This window comes from Crinia signifera, chromosome 8, assembly GCF_055691185.1.
Source record: "Crinia signifera chromosome 8, ASM5569118v1, whole genome shotgun sequence".
Lineage (NCBI taxonomy): Eukaryota > Metazoa > Chordata > Amphibia > Anura > Myobatrachidae > Crinia > Crinia signifera.
The window spans coordinates 147,376,208-147,390,406 of NC_139224.1; the positions used below are offsets into that span (position 1 = coordinate 147,376,208).

General features: G+C 47.8%; 1 long non-coding RNA gene across 1 annotated transcript; it reads right to left on the reverse strand.

Moving 5' to 3' along the window:
* Window positions 1–361: 361 nt before the first annotated feature.
* LOC146027134 (uncharacterized) lies at window positions 362–13,851 on the reverse strand. Its single transcript, XR_014454698.1, has 4 exons — window positions 13,642–13,851; window positions 11,818–11,994; window positions 4,108–4,212; window positions 362–569 (listed from the first exon to the last, which is right to left on the reverse strand). It is a non-coding gene; the product is annotated as an uncharacterized LOC146027134 (long non-coding RNA).
* Window positions 13,852–14,199: the final 348 nt, after the last annotated feature.

Consider the following 14,199-nt stretch of genomic DNA (forward strand, 5'->3'; position numbering starts at 1 on the left):
GTTAAATATCCTGTGTAGGCCACATTTGCACTGGTTTAGGGTTCACTTGCTCTATAAATACAAAACTTTATTCAATAACTGTCAGCGAACAGTCTGTACTTTCCACACAATGGATCTTGCATGGTGGGGCGTCTCACAGGAACTAATCTCATAGTTATGAGATGAACAAGCTCCGTATCTGTTACATAAATCGAGACCATAACTATTCACTATTCTGAGCTTATGGGAGGACGTGGAATAGTCCTGGGCTGTTTATTGGGCAATTGGAGAGCCTGTGCTTTGCTTTCTGACATGTATCCAATATCAAACCTGTCTTATGTATTATATTTTGGACATCAATTCATTTTTTATTGCCTATGTTTCCTGTACATATTTTCCCTATAAAAACATCATTGGCTGAAGCTGTATCCAGAGTTTGGCTTTGAGGTCTGTGTCTGAAACTCCTCACGAGAAGATAAGCTGTTTATCCAGTCCCACCCTGCAGTTCTCCGTCCTGAGGTTCCAGTACACAATGCGCACACAGTCACACTTTCACACATCAGGTGCAGAGTTCCGTTGACTTCTGGGCCCTGGTGTTAAATTGGACATAAATAAATAAATGAGCATTTCCTGGGGATTTCCTTTCTTAGGAAACAGAATTTTGGAAACAAATGATTTTCAGAGAAATAATCTAAAGTTTATATGAAGAAATTATCCAGTCATTTAAGGATACTACACAACTACTACACGGGTTTAAGCGGTGCCGACCTGACTTCCATCAGGTGGGGGATGGCAGGGTCGGCGGGCGACACTGCCTATGCTCAGTGCGCTGTCGTTGGGGCGTGGGGGGGTGGCGGGCACTGCTGGCCACACTGACTTCCAGCAGGCAGCAGATTCTGAAGGGGGACAGGGGGCGGTGGGCGTGCACCGCTGGTCCGGCGTCCGCCAATCATAATCCACGACCCGCCCCTTCACTGCCCCAGCCGCCCAATGACAGGCAGGAGGAACCTCCCCCTCCCTGTGCCCCACTGCCCACCTGTACATGTTGCTGTGCCCCAGTGCCTAACTCCTATATATTAGGCCAGATCTGTGTGTATAACACTGGGCGGAGTTTCCCTCTATGACTCCACCCAGCGTTATACACACAGATCTGGCTAAATATATAAGACAGACAGATCAGGCTAAATATATAAGAGATATGGTCTGTGGCTTTGCAAACTTATGCAGAGACTTCTAATATACAAACAATTTATTGTACAGGATCATTACCTCATAAAGTAGAAGTCATATATATGCCAAGGTACAGAAGTGCCATCTTATACACTAAGGGCCTGATTCAGAGAATGCACTCCCCCAAACCCCCCTGGCCGGATACCCCCACTACGCTGCAAGCGGATGTATACACATCATCACACACCTGTGTTCCCTGGGCACCATCGGAGACTCACCTGAATGAGCAAGTCTGAATCATCCCTAAATGTGGGTTGTTGTGCTGTATATAGCATGCCCACAGTTGTACGCACATCCCCGCTAGCATAGGCAAACACAGGGTGGGGTTTCTACTTGCCCGGAACCCCCCCTCCTCTTGGCAAGTGTTTTAAATTATGAAGACAATAGCAGTGGTATATAATATGATCAATATAGCTGCCACCACATCATGCAGTGTAAGGGACAGAGCAGAGCTGCTGCACATGCCCAGTGTACCAGCTTCTTCTACTACATTTACTGTATGTGTGGATCTGAGCCCTCAAACATTGCAATGGACAAGAGAGTAGCTGCCAGGAGGAAGAGACAGGAGCCTTACCATGAAGTGGGAGATTGTGAGCTTATGAAATGCAGTACTGGTTCTATTATGTTTGTGTATTTATTAATTATATGTTTAACCTCTTCCTGAGCACTTACCTTATTTAAATGTGTGAAACAGCCTATACTATAGACCATCTGTTAAATATTAATACTGTAATACTGTATTCTATAGGCAGTAAATAGTGTATAAAAAGACCAATTTTCAGGGCTGTTATCACCCCTCCAGACTCCCATACTTAGCGCAATGCGCTGCAGAGTGGGGGATGTTGGATTATATTTGGAAACCCCCTCTAAAAATCCTGCTAGATGCAAATAGTAGCAAATTGAGGCAAATTTGCACCCGTGACCGGTTGGGGGTAGGAAGAGAGATGTCACATCTGTAACTAATTTTGCATTGATGAGGTGCAATGCGCGGCCATTACCCAATTCTCAGCTTAATTGACCACTTTTTATCTCCCCTGTGAAATTCCCTACAGAAGAGATTCAATTGGCAGTGGGGGCGTGGGGGATTGCATATTGATTTGCAGCCGTCTGGCCCCATCTCTGCTGCATGTATCGTGGGATGTGATACTGCATCTGAAACTTGCTAGGAATTCTCCAACCTCACCCCATCCTGCCAAATTCACTAGATAAGTAGATGGAATGCACAAGGTTGCGCTACTCTTTCAGTAGTCCGGTAGGACTCCTTGAAACTCATAGGCAAGTATGCTTATCACCGGCTTATCTTACTATTCTAGAACATTGGTTCCACCTCTACTTGTACATCACGCATCCTAATATTGAATTGTGTTGGTTAATCCTCAGAAATTTTAGAAGACTCACAAATTTCAGGGAGTTTACCCAGACTCATGGGAACACAGCAGGCCTCCCTCCCAGACCCATTTACATTCTGGGAATACCTAATTTCTATGGGTAGTTCCTGAAAATTATTGCTGAGAAAGATGTCCCTTAGGGTGACTGGTAATTATCATTCCATCATGGATGACGTTCTTTTCAGACATATTTGTAAAGCCACATGTCTGTGGTGGTTAGTGGTCTTTCACATGACCACTAACACACCCCTATGGTGAAATAGCCTGGAGAAAAGCTTAATTGTCACTGGTACCAATCGCCCTGTTGAATTGGTTGGTAAAATATAAGCAAAGAAATGTAATCCTGGTTAGGGTAAATTGCAGGAATATTCAGTTACCAAAAATGAGCAAGATAAGATGGGTCACGTCCAGGGCCGTGTAAGGCACCCTAGGCAAAACTACAATCTACGGCTCCCCCCAACATCACACTGCCACTGATACACACTTATCAGCCCATCAAGTGAAAGTGTGGAGGTGGCGTCTTCAGAAGTTCCACAACCTGTATTAAGTACAAGGATGTCTTCCTCATAGACACCCTAATTTGTAATAGGCAGACTCGCTGGTGTCCCCATCCCCAGATTTAGCTGTCTATATCCCTCAAATGGTTAACTGTCCCTGGCCACATCAGCTTGATCTTGTTTTGTATCTATGTTCTCATACAAGGCGGGATGTACCAAACATATCTAACATATGCGATAACGCAAAGGGCAGCTCTCCCGATAAGAGCTGCCCTTTGTGTCCGCCGCGGCTGCCTGGACTTCCTCGTTTCTGACGGGGAAGTCCAACTGTGCATGCACAGAGAAGCTGGTGCCCGCGGAGCATGCTGGGAGGGTTCCGTGTCAGAGCCCTCACACAGCAGCGTTCTGAAGAGAAGCCCATAGCCAGCAGTCCTTAACAAAGGCACCTTACTATTCCCAGAACATCATGTTTAATAAATGAAATAACTAAGATATATAAACCTGTATTGTTATACTATACAACTATTTTAGGGTTATAAAAAAGATGTATTATTTATTTATTTACAGTTTCTTATATAGCGCAGCAAATTCTGTTGCGTTTTACCATATTCATCAAACTGGCTAGTAACATAGAGGTAGGCGGGCCCTGCTCGCAAGTATACAATCTATAGGGATAATAGGGGGGATACATAAGGATAGCATTCCATAGCATGGCAGTCCCACCAGATTGCAAGACAGTCCTGATGGGATGCAATTAGATATGAATGCTAATGGAGGTTAAGTGAAGGTATTAATTTAAGTTAGCTGCCATTGTTTTATTTCTCTCCTTTTAAGATAAAACAAATTGCTATCTGATACACGTGCGATTGGTGAGTTAATAGGTAGAGTTACCCTTTACATTGGCTGATTAATGCCATCTCTAACCTGACAGACTATTGGAAATCAGTTGATTTGCACTCATTAAGATTTGACTAAGAACCAACCTTCCCTGGTAACTGTGAAATTCTGTTTACCTGATTCATTCACGTTGAAATCCCCTTTGCACTATATCGGATGATCTCTTTGAATGTCCGGGAGACACAGAAGTAAATCGATGGTCGAGCAATGCCCATTAATGCCTGTTACAGAAAATCGTCAGGTGTTATTGATCGACTTATCGACAGCACCTAGGGCTGAGAAGCTGATTAGATAGGGCGTCATTGTATCAGTATTTTTGGAAGCGGTCATTAGACAAATCATGGCATTTCCAACAATGCTTTTACTCGGCAAGGACCAGAGTCAAAGGTGAGAGGTTCATTTAGATAATTAAAATGCAATTAAAACAATTAGTCAGATAACACCATGGAAATGTTTATATTTCTCCGAACCTTTTCTGTGTGTGCATGCTGCAGTCAGCATTAAGGAACCGAAGGTAAGCCCATAGGCTTCCATGAGGTTATGCCATCTAGAACTGGCGTAACCCCCCCACAGCGAAGCCCCGGCAGTGGGGCTTTGCTGCATATGAAAATGCGGGTTGCATCTCGCCCATAGAATGTGACGGCAGATAAGAACCACTTGACCAATCTAGTCTGCCCTAAACACATGTACATGCACACACTTAAGGTGCATACACACAGGGCCGGCGCCACCACTAGGCAGGTCTAGGCATTTGTCTAGGGCGCCAGCCACTGGAGGCCGCCAAGGAGAGGTACCATAGAAAGGTACCATAGAAAGCAGGGAGCGGGGAGCAGGTGAGTCAGTGAGCTTCCCTCTCCCCCCCACCCCATCCCACCCGTGAATCAATGCTGCCCCCCTCTGGACAAGGGGGTTACGGGCGCCCGCCGCAGTATCGCCCGCCCCCCCTGCCCCCTGTGCCATAGTATCGTCCACACCCTACCCCCCCGGAGCGTGGGTAATGCCGTGCTGAAACACCCCCTCCCCCCCCCAAGAGGGGAGCGGGCCACGGGATTTGCCTGGGGCGGGCGGGGGACTTGCTCCGGCCCTGCATACACATGGCGCCTGATTCTGGTTGGCTCGGTAAGCTGCGAAGATTGCAGTTTACTGAGCGCCATAGAGCCCGCCCCGGCGAATACACTCCACCACTGCCGGTTCAGTTTCTTGTAACTAACGAAGTAACATATAACGAAGACACATCCCCTCGCATGGCGCTGCCACAGGAGATGGTCGCGGACCATCAAATGATTTCTCCTACCATCGCAAATAAAAGTTATTCATAACTGACTTTTATTTGCGGGTACTGGGATATAGACAGGGCGGGTGGCTGATGTCATGTGACCTCAGCCACACGCCCCAGCAGGTGTTGGCTCGCCCGCGTACCCATGGAAATGCCCAGCATTTTTGTGGGGACACCCATGAAATGCTGGGTGTTTCCATGGCCCAGTGCCGCCACAGCACCCGTCCGCCGCTGTCCCTCCCTCCCCATTGCAAATAACCCGGCGAGTTAATAACTCGCAGCGCCCGTACGCAAAGTTTGCACATGCGCAGAAATCCACATGGGCAAACCCAAACCATTGGGGGGGGCACCGGGACGATATATTGCACTGGGATTGGGTTTAAGCAAAGTCTCCTGAGATCTCCCCGGGAACTGTGGGAGCAGTGGTGCCTGTTGGGGTTGCTGGCTTCAGTAGAAGGCAGGGACGCCCAGAAGAGGAGATCCTGTGAGAGCCGATGCTGACTCCACCAGAGAGCCTGTGATTGATGCCGCTGCCACATTGCCAGCACTGCTGGGGCGGTAAATGGCAATACGAAGAAAGCTGAGGCCGGAGCCTGTTACAGAGGTTTGGCTGTATATGAGCAAAAGATAATTTGCTCATTGGACCATCAGCGGCACATTGCAGCTGTTCTTTAACACCCGTGATGTATCACCGCTGGCATACACCTATAGTCTGCAGAGCGAGGTAGCGGGTGGCTGGCAGAGCACTCAGCCAATCAGCGCCTGCCAATTCATTTCTATGGTAGCTTTGGTAGCGCTGGGCAGATTTGAATGGGTGGCTGCTGATTGGTTGAGCAATCTCTCCCAGTCTCAGTGGTCGCACATTCATTTGCATGGTAGTTTTCAAATCTCCTGCCGCCAGAGCTCCCCAGGAGTCCTTTTAACAGATCATTTATCGCATGTGGCGATTACCTGCTTGCTAGGTAGCGATTATATGCGGCCTAGCGAGCGGGTCTGCATTAGGCCCCTTGTGTTCTTCTCTCCTGGTTACCACAATGGGGTCAACCTCATATGCTGCGCAACATTTTCAAAGCATGCCATAAATCTTGCAATGTTACGACTCCGAGTGTATGATGTATGGCCATTGTAGAGTTGTCCGTATCTCGGTCAACTCTTCAGCTGATAGCGTATCTGCACCCTGCCAATGATGACGGATATAAAACCGATATCACACCAACAGGGCCGATGTGGCAGATTCATTCCAGCAGCATCGGACCCAAATTGCTTTCCAAGACATCAGCACTTAATGGCTCATGTCCATAGATGACCCTTAGACCGTCCAGGAGAGGACATGAGCGTGATTGTACGCTGCACTGCAGAACATTTCATTACATAGGTTGCAGAAGCAGATTTGTACATCTGGGGTAATTATCCTCTGCCAGATTGAATGTTTACAAACTCCTAGATTATCCCAGTTCATTCTCCAGCACCAAAACATCTTGCGGCTGAAACCGTTTACACAAATGACTTGATTCCTGATGAAATGATGTTGGCGGAGACAAATCTCAGATGCTGCATAACACCGGGTTGGCTTCTTGCTCGGCTTGTGCATTTGCTACATAACTCTCTGGCTGTCCCTGTGAACGCGGCACTTAGCTGCACACACGTGTGTTTGTTGATATTATTTTGTGTATCCAAATGTCCTTACTCATTCTGGAATCTCCCCTCGAGTCACTGGGTGAGGACGCTGAAGTCTACTGTTAACTACTGCACTGCTGGTACGCAGTGATTAATCCCAGCGCGTTTCATGGCCAGTAGTGGTTAAATAATGATTTAACCTCTTCACTTTCATTTTATTGTGACTTATAGAGTGCCAAAACATTCCACTCCCAGAGGTTGTGATGTATACAGTATATCAGGATACATAGGCTGGTATTCAATACCTCCCAACTGTCCCATTTTTTCCTGTGACCTTCCCCTTTTTGGGGGACAGTCCCACATTCCACCCAGGGCCAGCAGTGTCCTATAGTGGGGGTGGGGGGCAGCTGCTACCCACTGCTCTGCTTATTATCTATTTACGGCAGGCAGGGGGACAAGGGGTATGGCCAGCAACTCACAGAGCTCTGGCTATTCCCCAAGGGGACAAAATGGGGGAGTGGCCTCGGGGGAGCATCATCCCACTAAGCCATACCTTCTTTCAAGTATGATATCAGAATCAGCTTTATTGGTCAGGTATTCTTGCGTATACTAGGAATTTGTTTTCGGTTCGCTGTGCAGCAGCCAGGTGGGTAACAAGTAAACAGCATACAGTATAAACAATAATACCACTTTCACACTCGCAGAGCCGGGTCATACACGGGAATGCGTTCTCGGATGCTTCCCGGGACTCTACCCGGGAATGTACCCTTTCACACTGCACTCAGACCTGGGATTGACCCGGGACAGCCCCATTCACATTGATCCCGGGAAATCCCTGCAAATACATATGCATGTCGTTAGAAATGGACTCCAGGGCTCTGAAAGATGAGATTAGCATTTGTGAGCCCAAGAAAGCTCCAATCAGCAACTTTTTTAAAGTCCCGTGTACCCAATCCCGGGTACGGGACCATTCACACTGACTGCTTGAGCGCAGCGAGCACCACAAAGGGACGCAGTACACTTAGACGGTGTCCATGTCGAATGTTCAACATTCGGGACAAAAAAGGGAAACACTCATGTCCACCTTTTGACTGTCGACCTAGCCAGTGTCGACCTAATGCGTGTGTCGACCTTCCATCCATGTCGAACTTAGGAATGTCCCTGCTCCAGCGGAGCTTGCACTCTATAGTCCTTATCACATGGACACACTAGGGTTAATTTTCTTGTCAGCAACCTATACGTATGCTTTTGTAGTGTTCTGGGAAACCCATGTAACCATTGAGTGGACATACAAACTCCACACAGATAGGCAATGAGTGCGAACTGAGCCCATTACCTCAGTGCTGTGAGGCAGCAATGCTAACCACTGTGCCATCCGTGCCACCTACATTAAGTAAAATTGAATGCTTACGGTTTTTATCCTACTCATATTATTTGTACATTTTTCTAAAGCTTTAATATGTATTACAATAAATAACAAAAAACACAATAATAATAATTGCGCACAATGGTAATGTAATGCTTACCTACAGTAGCGTGAATGCCCGTGTCAAACAAATTTTACAAGAGGCAACAAGGATACAATTTAAGAGAAACCTCATGCAGAGTTGACATGTTGAACATAAGTGGAGAGGAGGGTGTGAGGGGTGACATAGGGGTGAATGGTGGCAGAGAGCTTGTAAAAGGCATGTCCTAGAGGTGTTGAAAGAAGATAGGGAGGGAGGGGGGCACCAGGGAGCATAAAGAGGGGCCGAAAGGGGGATGAACATTTGGTTTGAATGAATGGATAATATACATAGTGTAAAACTAGAGAAATGGTTATGTCAGAAATACAGGATGCGAGTTTATAAGTAAATAAATATATTTTCCGAAACGTTGCACTTTTGGAAAATCCTTATCTATTCTACTATATCTGAGCAGAAAATCATCTGGCTCTAGGAAGGCACCTGAGCACACAAGTTCCAATCGGCAACCCAGGAGTGCCAGTTACCTATGGAATCTATCTACAGATGTAGCCGGTCTCATTCAGGCAGAGTCTGGTGAAACTATCGTCAGCCCCCAGCTCCCGCCAGGGGGCGCGTGCGCCCGAGATGCTCGCGCAGCCCATGGCAACGGAGCTTCCCGCCGATGTCCGCCTCCCCTGCTGACGCTGACGTTTTCCCTTGCCGCCCCCTCCTAACCCTGTCCGTCTCCCTGAATTGGAGATGCACGCGCGTCCCAGTTTAATGGAGGCCCTGGCTGCCGGCGCTCGCCAGAGGGGACGTTCTGGCGGGTGCCGGGCAAAGATGACAAGGGCTCATCTGTATATATATATATATATATATATATATATATATATGGAAGTAGCAGGCAGGCGGCGGCACTCGAATAGGAATTTTTTATTGCGCACAATAAAAAATTCCTATTGGAGTGCCGCCGCCTGCCTGCTACTTCCTTATCATTCCGATCCGGAGGGCACCCAGGTACTCATATCTGAAAGTTGGAGTGCCGATCCGCTACCACAACTCTATATATATATATATATATATATATATATATAAGCAATCCAGGAACACTGCGTGCACTCTCACGGACTTCAAAAAGCAAGACTCAGACACAGTAGAAATAGTGCTGACGTTTCGGGATTTAATTCCCGTTTTCAAAGCATGAAAACGGGAACGGGAATTAAATCTGAAACGTCAGCACTATTTCTACTGTGTCTGAGTCTTGCTTTTGGAAGTCTGTGAGAGTGCACGCAGTGTTCCTGGATTGCTTGTATGCTTTATTTCTGTGAGCACCCCGTCAGGAGTCCCACACGTGACGAAACGCGTAGAGGCGTGGCTACCTTCACGGCATCGTGCACAGACCTTCTTGGTCTTTCCTGGTCTGAGCAAAGAGGCGCCGACGGTGGGGAACTGAGTCCCGGCTTCCGCCGATTCCTGGTTGCCTCTGAAGGATCTCTCTTGTTGGGCAAGCTGTTTGCTGCTTTTTACTATGTATGTGAGCTATTTATTTGTCAAGTAAAAATCTTCTTATGATTACTGACTTGATTGCGCCATTCTCTCCTTTTCTACATATTTGATTGGGACACCTGAGAGCCATGGTCTGGCTTCCTGAGAGAAAAGGCTGCAGACACACAACTGAAAAAGGAAAAGCACATTTTACTTTCTGGTGACTGTGCGCGGTTGGAGCTCCAAATACTCTCTCTCTCTCTCTCTCTCTCTATATATATATATATATATATATATATATATATATATATATATATATATCTTATATATTTGGCTACATCTGTCACTCAAAGTGTGTCTGGAGATATAACCCTGGGTGGAGCCTCTGACTCACATGACTGACTCACATGACAGAGAACCAGCCCAGTGAGCCCACAGACAGTGCCAGACACCCTCTGCCTCTCCATGTTACACAGCAAAGACACAGCTACACACCAGACACACCAGGTGAGCGCCCCACACCTCCATACCTTCCAACATGACCCTCTCCAGGAGGGACAGAATGCTATGTTTGTGGACTTCCATCTTAATTTATGATTGTCATCACCTGTCATTTTAAACAGGGTAATTGATAAGAAAGGTGTTTAAGCACAGGTGATGGTAATCCATAAATTAAGAAGAAAGTCCAGAAACAGAGCAATGTGTCCCTCCTGGAGAGGGTCATATTGGGTATGCACCTCCCCCCCCCCCCCATTCACGGCATCCCCATGATTAAATGGCACATGCAAAACACTGACATGGCTATGGTCGACAATGAAAAAGGTTGACAAGATTTATTTTTCACTTTTTCCATGTTTTCATATTCATTCTCATGTGTCGACATGGACACCAATGAAGTGCCACACTTATGTCAACATTTACATGTGTTGACCTTTCTGTGTTGATTTTTTTCTTGTGGCGATTTGCGGCACCCCCCGCGACCCCCCTCCCGCGATTTGCAGCACACCCCCCGCAATTCGCGGCACCCCGGTGACTCCCGCGATTCGCGGCCCCACCCTGTGACACCCCCCCTCCTGCAATTCGTGCCAACCCCCGCAGTGGCGTAAGTTCATCCCAATTGCCCGGAGGCAAGATAAATGTTGGTGCCCCCCCCCCTAATACAGACACATACACACCTCTGTCCCGCAAAAAAATGGGTATGGCCTCACAACCATTTCTTGGCCTCTGAAGGCATGATGAGGAGAAGCAGTGGTGAAAAGTGGGGGAGTGTGAGAGAGGGGAGAAAAGGTAAAAGTAAGTGTGAGAAGTGTGGGGGGGGTGTGAGAGAGGGGAGAGTGTGTGAGAGATAGAGAGGGTGAGGGCTGAGCGTAGAAAGGGGTGTGAGAGAGCGTGAAGAGACAGAGTTGAGAGAAAGGGGGGAGAGAGTGTGAGCGGGAATCAAGACAGAGGGGTTAAAGAGAGAGGAGATGGGTGAGAGGGTGAAGAGGAGAGAGAGTTTGAGAGAAAGGAGTGAGAGAGGTGGAGAAGAAAGGGGGATGAGACATATTGAGAGAAGTGGGGGGGGAGTAAATAAGGTAGATAAGAGAGATAGGGGTGAGAAAAGGAGGGAAGGGTGAGAGTAAAGAAGGGGGGTAAGTGTGAGAGAGGGGAAGAATAGAGGGGAGGTTGAGGGGAGAATGAGTGTGAGAAAGAGGGAGAAAAGAGAGAGGGGGTGGGATTGAGTGTGGAAAAAATAGGGAGAAAGTTAGAGATGGGGGGGAGGTAGGGTTACCACCTAGTCCCTTTAATTCCGGACACATATTAATTACACAGGTTCTGTGGCTGGCTGACTTCAAGACTCCACTTCACCTGATTTTAAACTGCCACAGAACCTGTGTAATTAACATGTGTCCGGAATTAAAGGGACTAGGTGGTAACCCTAGGGGGAGGAAGTGTGCGAAAAAGGGAAAGAAGAGAGAGCATTGATAGAAGTGTGCAGGGAGCAGCATACAGATCAACATTACCTTCTCTGTGTCACTGGATCCCTGTAAGAATGGAAGTGCTCATGGGGGGTTGCCCAATGTCCCACGGAGGTGTTGCAGCTCCCAGTATGTGTCCTGGCTCCCTCCAAGAGTGGTATACGGCCTGCTTCTGTGTGAGGTGATATGCGGGTCGTCCGGCTTCTGTGATATGCGGGTTGGCTGTTTAATATGTAAAAAAAAAAAATCACATAAACGACACGGGTTGTTCGTTCATGTGTCTTGGTGGCCTTCCGAAATCCTCCACTTTCTCTGTCACTCAACACAAACACACACCTGTTTCACTCAAACATGCACATGCGCAAACACCTTACACTTAACAGACACACACATCTGTCACTTAACATCCACAAACCTGTTTCACTAAAAACACACATGCAGCACTGCACAGCACATAACACACGTCTGTAACTAAATAAATACACACATACTGTACACGTATAAACACACATGTAGCACTGCACACCTCTTACATAACACACTTCTGTAACTAAATAAATAATCATACTGTACACTTCTAAACATCCATGCACACAGACTGCTCACTGATTAAACACGCCTCCTGGCACATGTCACATTATTTGCATAAATGTACCCATTTATTTGGGCTGCAGATAAAGAAAAAATATCCCATACTCACACATATACCTACATAAAGGGGGTCATTCTAATTTGTTCGCATCCACAGTGCGTTCGCATGAGGAATCGATGTGCGTATGCGCTGGCGCATGTGTATCGCCACACTATTCGCCAAGCGCAGGCACCCAAACTGCGGGCAGGAGTGGCTGCGTATATTCGCACCCAGCATTTTATGGTTGTTCCCATGATAATCGGCCCGTGACGTGGGTGCCATGGGTGGACAGCTGACATCACCGGATGTCAGCTGCCTGCCAAGTTCCTCTCGAGTGTGCAAGCAGATCTAAGTGAACTGAGAGTCACTTAGATATGCGTGCACGTTCCACATCATTGGATGGTCAGCGGCCATCGAATCATGTGACTGTTTCCACGTAGCCTGCAAATGGATGTTTATGTTAAACATCCATTTGCAGCCCATGAGAAGGGACATGGCATGCAAGGGGGGGCAATCGGACCGACATTTGGCAGGCGACCTATCACACACCTATACACATGCATATATAGTCATACTGTCACACACTTATACATACCTACACTTATGCACACCTATTCACCCATGCACACATTCCAACAGTATAATAATTACACACAGATAAATACATACAGTATATTATAGTTACACACACACACACACACACACACACACACACACACACACACAAATACATACTGTATATAATAGTTACACACACACACACACACACACACACACACACACACACATACCTCCCAACTGTCACGATTCCGTCGGGACAGTCCCGATTTTCGGGTCCTGTCCCGACGTCCCACCCGCGGCAGGCATTGTCCCGCTGCGGGGGGGTGGCAGTTGGGAGACCCCCCAATGTAGTAGAATAGACGCTGTGCACATGCGCACAGCGTCTATTCTCGTATGAAAATGAGGTCGCGGCTAATTAGCATAAGCCGCGCCCTCATTTGCATACGCCACGCCCCCTTTTCGGGCGCTCGCGCGGCTTCGCCGCGCGAGTGTCCCTATTTCTTACAATGAAAAGTTGGGAGGTATGCACACACACACTGTACATAAGTTACACACACAGACAGATAAATACATACTGTACATAATAGGTACACATATACACACACACACACACACTCACACACAGATAATTACATACTGGATATAACAGTTAAACACACACACACAGTCACACTCACCATGCTGCTGCTGCAGGGCCTGGCTGGCAATGACTGTGTGTACAGTCCAGTCCAGTGCCGTGTAGCCACGCCCCCTTTTCGGACTGCTGCTCCGGAGCCACTCGTTCCCTTTTATCTGGCTGCAAGGAAGGTGCAACTGCTGCACAGTGCACTAACTGCAGCTGGATTGCAGAAACTGAAACTAAAATTAAGCTCCCAGCAGCCCTGAGCTTCCTGCAGCAAGGTCTGCTAGGAGCTGTAGTTTTTTTTTTTTTTTCATTTTCTTTTATGCGAGTGCACCATGCTCCTCTCTCTGTGCCCCCCCTAGTGGCTAACGCCCGGCGGCAAATGTCTCCATTGCCTCCGGGAGTTACGCCACTGAACCCCCGGGCCCCCCCTCCCGCGGTTCACGGTGCCCCCCACGACCCCCCCTACCGCGATTCACGGTGCCCCCCACGACACCCCTACCGCGATTCCCCACCCCTGACCCCCCTCCTGTAATTGCGGCAACCCCCCGCCCCCGCGACCCACCCTCCCGCGATTCACTGCAACCCCCCGCGCCCCCCCATCCCACGATTC